The following is a 10,649-nucleotide window of genomic DNA, read 5'->3' as shown; positions in this document are numbered from 1 at the left end:
TGAGAAATAAACTTTTATTTGTTAAGCCACTGGTTCAGTAGGTCAGTGTTTGCGTAGCTTAATAGAGAAAATGGAAGATCTGAAGGTGGGACTAAGCAGTGGCGTGTGAGAGCTGGCTCCTACCAGCTCACTTGATTGATCCATTTTTGGGAATTTTGCAAGCCTGGTGACTTCACATCAGTAGCATGAAATTGGCGGAGGCTAGAATATTTACACCATGGAAGTCGTCAAATGCTGCAAACCATGGCTTGTTTTCCCAGAGAGCCGGCTGTTAAACATTAACCAGCTCACTGTTAGGCCCAAGTATCAGCATGAGAAGGCAGCACGGTGCACGGACGCTGGGCTGTAACGAACCATCAAAAGAAATGCCACCAACGTGTGAAGCTCCCTAGACCCAGCCAGGACTCGGGCTTTTCTTGACAAGCCCTGTCTTGGCCAAGTCCTTGTATTTAGAGCTTCTGGAAGCTGAGAGAGGGGGACTGTAGGAAGCAGAGGGGGTGAATGGTCAGAACTTCCTTACAGGTTAAGAGTGATTGATAGGTTCAGGGCAGGGTTTCCCAACCTTGGCGCTGTTGACATGTTGGGTCAGTTCATTCTTGCTTGCGGGGACTGTCCTCTGCCCTGTGCACCATCGCATGTTTAGCAGCACCCCTGGCCTCTACCCGCTAGATGCCATTAGTCACCCCCTCTCCCCCCAGGTATCGCCAAATGTCTCCTGGAAGGCAAAGCCACCCCCAGTTCAGAAGCGCTGATTAAGAAGTACCTAGAAGGGAAGAGACACACCAAGGGGGAGGGCTGGGCTCAGCCTACCATCTCAGCCCCACAGCAATTTCGAGAAGATGCTCTTGGGTTCAATTGCAATCACGTGCTAGTCTCCCATCGCTGTCTTCAGCAAGCTCTTTCCCTTGGTTTCCCATCTCCCTAATCAGGCCCTTTCCTTCTCAACCATGCCTGTACCCCAGAGCCTTACCACCACCTTTAGCTCGCGGTTTGGGAGTGTCTTCGGGTGCTTGCAAAGTGCTGCAGGTGTGTTTTCTTCTCCTTGTAACACCAGTGGCCTCACTCTCTCCCTCAAGACAGTATGGTACAGTGATTGAGGGTATTGGTTCCAATGGCAGATGGTCCAACTGGACCCTGCTCTGTCGAGCTTTAGCTGTGTGACTTTGAACACGTTTCTTAACCTCTCTGAGCCTCCATTTCCTTGTTGACCAAATGGGGAAAGTACTATTTCCTACTTCATAACGTTGTTTGTGAGCATAAAATGAGACAATGCTCAACAAGCCTTGGCTATTCTTTTTTAATAAACGGAAGTTGTAGAGTACACTGGTGTGGTGGACCCTGTACCACGTGCCAGGGATGCACTACTGTGCAAAACACAACACACAGCCCCACACCCTGTAACTCCCAGTCTGCTGGGGAAGACCATGCAGTCAGCAGATCTTAAGATGTTGTGAAGTAAGTGCCAGAAAAGACCCCTCCCCGCTCCTGCACCCTTGCCACCCGACCCCTTGCTGCAGAAACTCACAGGAGGGGCCTAACCAAGCCTTGGCGGTTGGAAGGAGGCTCCGTGAGGAAATCAACACGGGCACTGTGCAGATCCTGCTGTTTGCCTGCAAACATACATCCGCTGCCCCCACCTTTTGCCCTTATGCATCCCAGGCTCCCCTGGGGGCATCCTGAGTTTTCTGGGCCTTCCTGATGGAACACCAAATAGTTTCTCTATTTTCCTCTCCCTTTTATTCACCATCTCCAACTCCCATTCCTTTCTTCTGCCTTATAGGTACCATTTTAATGTGTATCTTTTTATTTCGGTGTCTTCCCACAACATGGGTATTGTTTTTTGTGTGTTGTTTTAAACTTTAATTATGAAAAATCTCTAAGATACACAAAAGTAGAGATAATATAACAAAGCTCCACATAGCCATGACCTAGTTTGAACAACTACCAACATTTTGCCAAGTTTGTTTCATCTCTTTACCCCACTCCATGCTCACTTTTTTCTTTGAGGAGTATTTTAAGACAAATTACAGACATCATGTCATTTCATCCAGATGTACTTCAGTATGCATCTCAAACAGAAAATGACCTTTTAAAAATCTCATAGCCACCAAGTAGATTTTTTTTCCCCAAAATACATTGTTTTTAAGACCCATGCATGTTCCATGGGTACCTCTGATCCATCACTTCTAACTGCTGCCTAGGGCCTTGTTGGTGCACCCACATTTGACCTCTTCCTTCTCTCAGTGATGGACATGGGGTTGTGGACAACGTCCCTCCACCACAAGTAAAGCTGCAGGGAATACCCTCACACATGTCTCCTCTCACAAAGTGGCCTTTGTGAGAACTTGCCTGGGAGTGGAATTGCTGGTCACGTGATACGTGCATTTACATAATTTGACCAAGAAGACCAGACTGCCCTCCAGAATGTCTGCACCGGTCCACACTCCTACAGGCAGCGTGTATGGGTTCCCACGTCCCCACATCAACAACTGGAATTGCCCAGCTTTTTAATTGTTAATCTGATGTATATAAAAATTCATTTGAATTCATTTCTTTGGTGATTAACAATGATTTTGAGGGGTGAGATGTGACAGGGTGAGAGAGTGTCATGGACATATATACACTACCAAATGTAAAATAGATAGCTAGTGGGAAGCAGCCGCATAGCACAGGGAGATCAGCTCGGTGCTTTGTGACCACCTAGAGGGGTGGGATAGGGAGGGTGGGAGGGAGGGAGATGCAAGAGGGAAGAGATATGGGGATATATGTATATGTATAACTGATTCAATTTGTTTTAAAGCAGAAACTAACACACCATTGTAAAGCAATTATACTTCAATAAAGATGTTAAAAAAAAAAAACAATGATTTTGAATATTTTGTCATCTGTTTCTTAGCTTTTAGTGTTACCTCTTCTGAAAATTGCATGTTCATATCTTTTGCCCATTTTTCTCTTGGGGTTGCTCTCTTTTTTCCTGGGTGTGTAGCAATTTCTCGTATATTCTAGAAATCAGTTTCGACATTGCAAGCATCTTCACCCACTCTGTCCTCTGGTCCGTGGTCAGAACGCTACTTTGACCAGGTAGCCACTCTTCCCTCCCACCTCCAGCTCCAGGGTGATATCCTGCTCAGTCTCTCTATTCATGGGAGTCATATACTTCTTGCCAGTGATACATTTAGGAATACGGTTGTGAACAATTCCCCATTGAGCTAGAGAAGTCAGCCAGATTTCCTCACTCTTCAGAGCCACAAGAGCCAGTCTCTGCTTTCCGTGATGTTCTCGTGATGTGACATGAAGCTTCCGTAGCCATGTTGCTACCAGCCTGAGGATAACCAACCCCTCGTGAAGGCTTGCCATCCTTGGTGGCATAGAGGAGCCTGAATCAAAGTGGATCCTGTATCCTGAGGCCTGCCCCACCTTTGGACTTCCTTTTAAGTGAAATAATAAATATCCTTCTTGTCCAAACTAGATTGAGCCAGGGTTTCTGATGCCTGTAGTGAGAAGGATACGGACAGATATAGCCTCTAAGCCAAAGGCTTTCAATTTTTTGAAATGACCAATGAGAATTCATTTCATACACGTAACTGAAACAACAGGTATCTTTATTACATCTGATGTGCTCGGATGGTCTATGCTATTCCTTTTAATGCTGGGTGTGACCCACTAAATTGATTATACAAGCGACTAATGGGTCATGACCCACAGATTGAAAAATGCTGCTCTAGGTCTCAGCCCTCTGAGCTGAGGCCTGAAAAATAAGCATTAGTCAAGTAAGATAGTGGGCAGGGAGAGTGGCAAACAGAGTTTTTTCTACAAGGCCCCCAAGGGGAAGGGGCCAATCAGATACCTCCCTCCCTGAAGGATGACCACAGAGTGAGCCCTTGATAAGCCTTTGCTGATTAGCTGTGTTCCCTCCCACGGCTCTCCTCCCCCAACATTTCTGTGAATAGATGAGGCCAGAGCTCTTATCTCACTTCTGCCAGGCCCTCAAGATGCCCTGAAGCTTGCTAATTAGAGATGGCTGGGAGGATTACCAGGGCCCTGTTCTGGCAGCTGTGCCCAGCTCTAAATTCAATATCCAGTGCCCCACAGGGTAAGGGTTCACCTTGATAAGCCCCCAAGACAAAGCAGGGAGACAGACAGGGTTTGTTCTCAACAGAGCCCTCACTCTCTGAATACAGTTTCTGTTTAAGCCCCAAGGCTGGGAACATTCCAGGGCTTGGCCAACTCCCCATCTTCTCAAGGTCAGTCCTTCCTCAACATTCCTCTTTGGAGACATCTCCCACGGCTGGCCCTGCTCCTGCCCCCTGGCTTCGGGGGCAGTTATATAACCCTTAGGAAGACCTAGAAATGCAAGCATACGGTGTCCTCAATTCCCAGCACAGATTGGCTGCTTCACATTTTTAGCTGCTGCCGAGAGACTGGCTTCACACACAGAGGAGCACACACATACGCACGCATCCCAGACTCACCACCACATTTCTGCTGCAGAATTTTTTTTTAAATTAAATCCAACATCTGGAGCCACATAAAGGTGAAAGCATAGGACATTTTGTCCCAGTAACTGGTGGGGAAGGGGAAGTGCATTCACTTAACAGGTGGATGGAAAGGCCTCTGAGGCAGGACGCAGGGAGGCCATATCACGGTGTCATTGCAACTGCAGAGCCAAGGGGCCTTGTACCCCTTGGATTTCGCTCTGAGGACTTGGCTGGGCAGCCGGTGGTTTGCAGCTGAATTCCCCAACCAAACCCTGCTTAGCATGGGTGCTCAATCATGGTGCTGAGCTTACCAATTCAGCATGCGTGTATTATGTGCTTACAATGAATAAAAGGTTAGTGAAGGAAGCCTGGTTTCAGCGGGCGAAGGAGAATCTAGAAAATGTGTTCTGCAAAAGACTTTATTAGAGACCCCGAAAATGAAGATACCGAAAGCATTTTATTTAAAGTGGAGAATATGGGTATACATTTAGAGTAGTGTAGTTGTTAAGAGGATACTGTCTATAAATCAGCCCAATTCACATTCTGGCTCTGCTATTTGCTGGCTGTGACCTTCAACAAGTCTCTCAATCTCTGAGTCTTAGTTTTCCAATATGTAAACTGGATAGAACATTGTGAGGGTGGTCATGAGAGTTAAATGAGATTACAGAGCACTTAGTACAATGACTACAGAGAGAAAGGGTTCTATAAAAGTAGCTGGTACTACAATTCACTTTAAAGGCAAGTGAAACGTCTTTCCTTTGGACAATGGAATAAAGGCATGCCAACTTTCTTTTCTCCAGTACTCTCTAAAGTCTGATTTACTGCAGAAAAGGAGGGACTGACCTTGGCAGGCCCCTGAGCTGGCTATTTCCAAGAAGCTAACCTGGAGGGCCTCACTCACCTGGAGCTTACGGGACCTTCGCCTGCCGACTTTGAGGGATACTGCCGTGGGCGTGTGCTGCCCTCTCTGCTCAGTCAGGACAAGCTGGCCTCATGCTCCCTGCCTCAGAGAACAGGTGTGGGAGCTGATGGGTGCAGCAAATGCAAACAGCAGGCAGGGCAAGGCAGAGAGCAGACACACTGCTGGCTGCCCGGGCACGGCTGTCTCCCCTCTGGCTCTCTCAGTTCTCACAGCATTTGCCTTCTCTCTGCCCCAGCTCCCAACTCAGGAGAAGCAGCTGCTAAGGGTGGGTGTTTCCAATGGTGCCGCTTGTGTAGTGAAAAAAGCACTGCTACCATTTCCTAAGGCCTAATTAAATGCAGGTTCTGTACGTGTATTTTCTCACTTAATTCTCACAGCACACCTATTGACTCCAGCTTACAAATGACGAGACCCACCAGGAGGCTGTTGCAGACGTCCAGTTGTAAGGGGCAGTGGCAGCAGAGAAAATGATTTATTCTAGCATCAGCCACGGGGCTAACTCCTTTAGCTATAATCTCGTTTATTCCTTTTCACACTCCAGAAGCATCATCCTTATTCTAGGGTAAAGGGATTTGGTATCTCTTTGGAGAGCCCACACTATCCCCTGGCTAGTGCCGGGAGTGTCCCTAACAGGAGTGCATCTGGAAGCTCCCCTTTAGGCTGGCTGCCCGCATCGGGCTTGGGCACTGTGACAAGCACTTTACTACTGCATATGCATTACCTCATTCAGTCCTCACACGGCCCATGAGGTCGGAAGCCATTGTACAGGTGAGGAAAGCAAGGTCCCGAGGCTCTAAGGATGCACCCGAGTCGCCCAGGTTGGTCCGACAGCGCAGCAACAACAACGCTCGGGATGCGCGGGGGTCGGCTCCGCGCTACGGCGGCCGCCGAGGGTCCTGCCGCAGAGCCCGGAGCTTCGCGGCGGCTCCTCCGGCCGTGGCCATGGCCGCGGGAACGCCGACCTAGGTCTCCAAAAGCCACCCCGGCCTCGGCCAGCGGGGAGTGCAAAGGGTCCTTTGTCCTCGCTCCTGGCCCTCGGATCCCTCGCCAGGGCTCCTGCGCCCACGGCTGCCACTTGACTTTGGTCGCCTCCCCCTAGAGAATCTGCTACCCGCTCCAGGAGTCGTGCTGGGAACCGACTGGCGGGAGAGTTCTGTGCGCTTCTGCACCAGGCTTAACACCGTAGTGCAGCACAGAAGCATTCCAGTCATCACATCTTGGAAAATACTGAGAACAATAAAATGATTTTACGAGCTCACCTAATTCTACCACTAAGCAAATCACTGTTGCCGTTTGCATATATTTTCGCTTCATTCTATTTCTATGTATATGGATTTATTTTTACATAGCTGTGATAATGCACCTACTAATGTGAATCAAGGCTTGTTTTCACTTTTATAACATAAATATTTTTGTTATGTTATTACAGACTCTTTCTAACTATAATTTTTAACGACAGGATATTTTTTCATTGGGTGCATATGCTAGTATTTACCTGAGCGTTTTCCAAATGTTTAACATTCAAGTGGTTTCCAGAGTTACACCATTATGAATTATTTTGCGATAAACGTTCTTGTGAACAAAGTCCTCTCAGTATTTAGACCAATTTCCTTAGGTTATATACACAGGAGTAGAATTACTAGGTCAGAGGGTATGAACGTTTGTAAGGGCTTTTTCAGTATTCTTGCCAGATGGCTTTGCATGGGAAGAATGCACCACTCCAGAACTGATGGATTTATCCCCTAGCTGCTGGGGGTGGCTGGCAGATAGTCCTAGGCTGTCAGTCTTCTCTAGGAAGTCTCTCTGCAGAGTGAGAGGCCTCTTCAAGGTCACATCCTGTTCCTAGGGCAGTCCACACCCAACGTGGGTATAAAGGTCTGGTACCCTTACCTCAGCTTCAGAGCTCTCCGGGGGATCAGCTGTGGCCTTTGTTGAGATTGCTTTGTAGACCAACATCGTTCACTGCCCAAACCACCTTTCTCTCTTCCCGTCCCTTCCAAAGGTTGATCCCAAGAGAGCTACCTAATGAATATCCTGCATGGAAATCTCTATCATCTGGGGGAATTCGACCTGTGACTGAATCCCACACGAAATATTCACTTACTACTCTCTAGGTCCCTCTTCAGTTAACATTATCTAGAAATAATATGAGGATAAATCATAAATCAAAATAGGCTTATTTATGTCTCTGTAGCTTCTTTTGTGTCACTTCTCTTTTCTCCCATGACCTGCCACGTTGTGATACCTGTTTCTAGGTATGGTAGACAGAATAATGGCCTCCAAAGATGTCTGTGTGCTAATACCTAGGACCTGTGAATATGTTAATTACATAGCAAAGGGGAATTAAGATTGCAGATGGAATTAAGGTTGATGATTAGGTGATCTAAAAACATGAAAATTATACTGGGCTTAATGTAATCACAAGGATCCTTTAAAGTAGAATAGGGAGGCAGAAGAAGAGAGTCAGAGTGAGATATGACTACAGAAGAGGGTCAGAAAGATGCAATGTGAGAAGTACTCTATTCACCATAGCTGGCTCTGAAGATGAAGGAAGGGGCCGCAAGCCCAGGAATACAGATGGCCTCCAGAAACTGGAAAAGGTAAGGAAATGGCTTCTCCCATAGAGCCTCCTGAAAGGAATCCAGCCCTGCCAGTACCTTATTTTTAGCCTAGTGAGGCCTGGGTCAGATTTCCAGCCTACAAAATGGTAAAATAATCAATTTGTACTGTTTTAAGCCATTACATTTGCAGTAATTTGTTACAGCAACAATGGGAAACTAACACACTAAGCAATTCCACTTCTTTAGTGATCCCAAGGGGTCACTTATAGGGGAAGGAGGCCTCAGCAGCAACAATGAGAAAAAAGAAGCTGGTACAATTCTCGCAGGAATTACCCTTGGTCCTTCTTATAGACTGAATGTTTGTGTCCCTCCCACCCCCCATTCATATATTGAAATCCTAAGCTCCAATGTGATGGTATTTGGAGGTGGGGCCTTTGGGAGGTTATTAGACCATGAAGGTAGAGCCCTCATGAATGGGATTAGTGTTCTTATAAAAGAGATCCCAGAGAGATCCCTCATCCTCTTCCTGCCATGTGAATGTATGAGAAGATGGCAGTCAGCAAGTCTCACCAGAACCTGACCATGCTGGTACCCTGACCTCGAACTTCCAGCCTCCAAAACTGTGAGAAATAAAGCCACCCAGTTTATGGTACTTTGTTATAGCAGCCCAAACTGATTAAGACAGCGTTCTTGTCTTGGTACTATTATCCAAGGAGAGAGATTTTAGTATTTCTCTATAACCTACCTTCTTGGAGTGAAATACTAAATCTGAGAATTTTAGCAGTAGAAGAGAGTGTAGGGTTCATCTCTCTTAATCATTTTCAAGCTTGCTTTTATCAGAGGAACTCTTCTTTTCTCAAGTAGGAAATAATGGCATTTAATATCCAAGTCAGGTAAAAGTGGAGCTGTTCTGATTGAAGTCCAAGTTTCCTTTTCTTTCCCCTCACCTGAGGGGCTCCAGAAATGAGGATGAAGTTTGGAAGCCACAGACCTAGGTCACTGGGGCCCTGAGAGCAGCAAAGCAAAAACAAGAACTCAGGTCTGAAGCCAAAGCAGAGAAATTTACTGTGGGCCCTTCTCAGAATACTCCATATGGACAGACTTTCCCTGCTGTCTCCAATCAATGAGATTTATGTAGCAGAACATCTGTGAATTTCCTACAGGCAGATCTACCTCTTTATTTTCATAGTTTGGTTTATGTTTTCTTTTGTTGTTATGTACCGGGTCTTCTCACTCATGGCCACTCTGTACATGGGACAGGCAGCTTACTACATGGTGTGATTCATGCGGGCAACAAAAGTACCAACTGACTCCAACCTTTCTCCCCCCATCTGCCAAGGAGCCTGACACTCCACCATGGGAGTCACCAAGACATTGCCTCAGGAAGGCTCCCTTCAAAATTCAATTACCAGGGGCTTCCCTGGTAGCGCAGCGGTTAAGAATCCACCTGCCAATGCAGGGGACACGGGTTCGATCCCTCGTCCGGGAAGATCCCACATGCCGCGGAGCAGCTAAGCCTGTGCACCACAACTACTGAAGCCTGTGCGCCTAGAGCCTGTGCTCTGCAACAAGAGAAGCCACCGCAATGAGAAGCCCGTGCACCACAACAAAGAGTAGCCTCTGCTCAACGCAACTATAGAAAGCCCACGTGCAGCAACGAAGACCCAACAGGGCCAAAAAAAAAAATTCAATTACCATATAGCATTGAGTCTAAGGCTCAGATAGTGCCATATTTAAACATCTTTAAAATCAGGACATAACTTAAGATCTCTAGAGTCTTGCAAGTATGATTGTTTTTTCTTAACGGCACACAAACTAATGGAGCATCTTGCAATCGATGACATCTTAGATTTGAACAAATATGGTATGGGACTTGGAAGATGCAAAATAAATTAGGCCATTAGTACTCCTGAAGGCTGAAGCAGAGATCAGAATTCACAAAGAATAGACCACTTCAGAGAGGAAATTAGTTAAGGGAGAGAAGAACAGGAAAGACTCTGTGTGTATAAACAGGAGTTTGTGTGCATGTGTGTGTGTGCGTGTGTGTGCACGTGTGTGTGCAAGGTACGGTCTCCACAGTATGCAGAGGGGCCTGAGCAACCAAGAACAACCATGAGAGCCCAGGCGATGGGGGCACGGAGGGGTTCTCTAGGGCTATATAAACTTTCTACCCTGACATAAGAAATTAAGTAAATTAATATCTTCGTTTGTTCTTAGAAGCAAATAATATTCCAAAATGATTCCCAGGGTTTGTGTTACAATGACATTCCTTATTTCAGAGTCTGTAAGTAATCAAGTAAGTATAAAATATATAGTTTCAAGCATAAATCTTACTCCTTCATTCTATAAAATGGACATACTGTCATTTTTGTGTACTGGCTAAAGGCTAAATGACAGCTGATGTCAACCGTAAAGAGTAAAAATTAGGGCTTCCCTGGTGGCGCGGTGGTTGAGAATCTGCCTGCCAATGCAGGGGACACGGGTTCGAGCCCTGGTCTGGGAAGATCCCACATGCCTGCGGAGCAACTGGACCCGTGAGCCACAACTACTGAGCCTGCGCGTCTGGAGCCTGTGCTCCGCAACAAGAGAGGCCGCGACAGTGAGAGGCCCGCGCACCGCGATGAAGAGGGGCCCCCGCTCACCGCAACTAGAGAAAGCCCTCGCACAGAAACGAAGACCCAACACAGC

The 10,649-nt window shown here is 46.8% G+C and overlaps 1 long non-coding RNA gene across 1 annotated transcript; it reads right to left on the bottom strand.

Annotated features, from left to right (window-relative positions):
- On the bottom strand, positions 1-10,382 carry LOC309617542. Its single transcript, XR_014238026.1, has 2 exons — positions 6,122-10,382; positions 1-343 (listed from the first exon to the last, which is right to left on the bottom strand). It is a non-coding gene; the product is annotated as an uncharacterized lncRNA (long non-coding RNA).
- Between the last annotated feature and the right edge of the window lie 267 nt (positions 10,383-10,649).

Source organism: Balaenoptera borealis (assembly GCF_965194805.1).
Source record: "Balaenoptera borealis genome assembly, chromosome: 1".
NCBI classification, from domain to species: domain Eukaryota; kingdom Metazoa; phylum Chordata; class Mammalia; order Artiodactyla; family Balaenopteridae; genus Balaenoptera; species Balaenoptera borealis.
The sequence above is the reverse complement of the archived record's forward strand: the minus strand, read 5'-3'. Positions and strand labels throughout refer to the sequence as shown.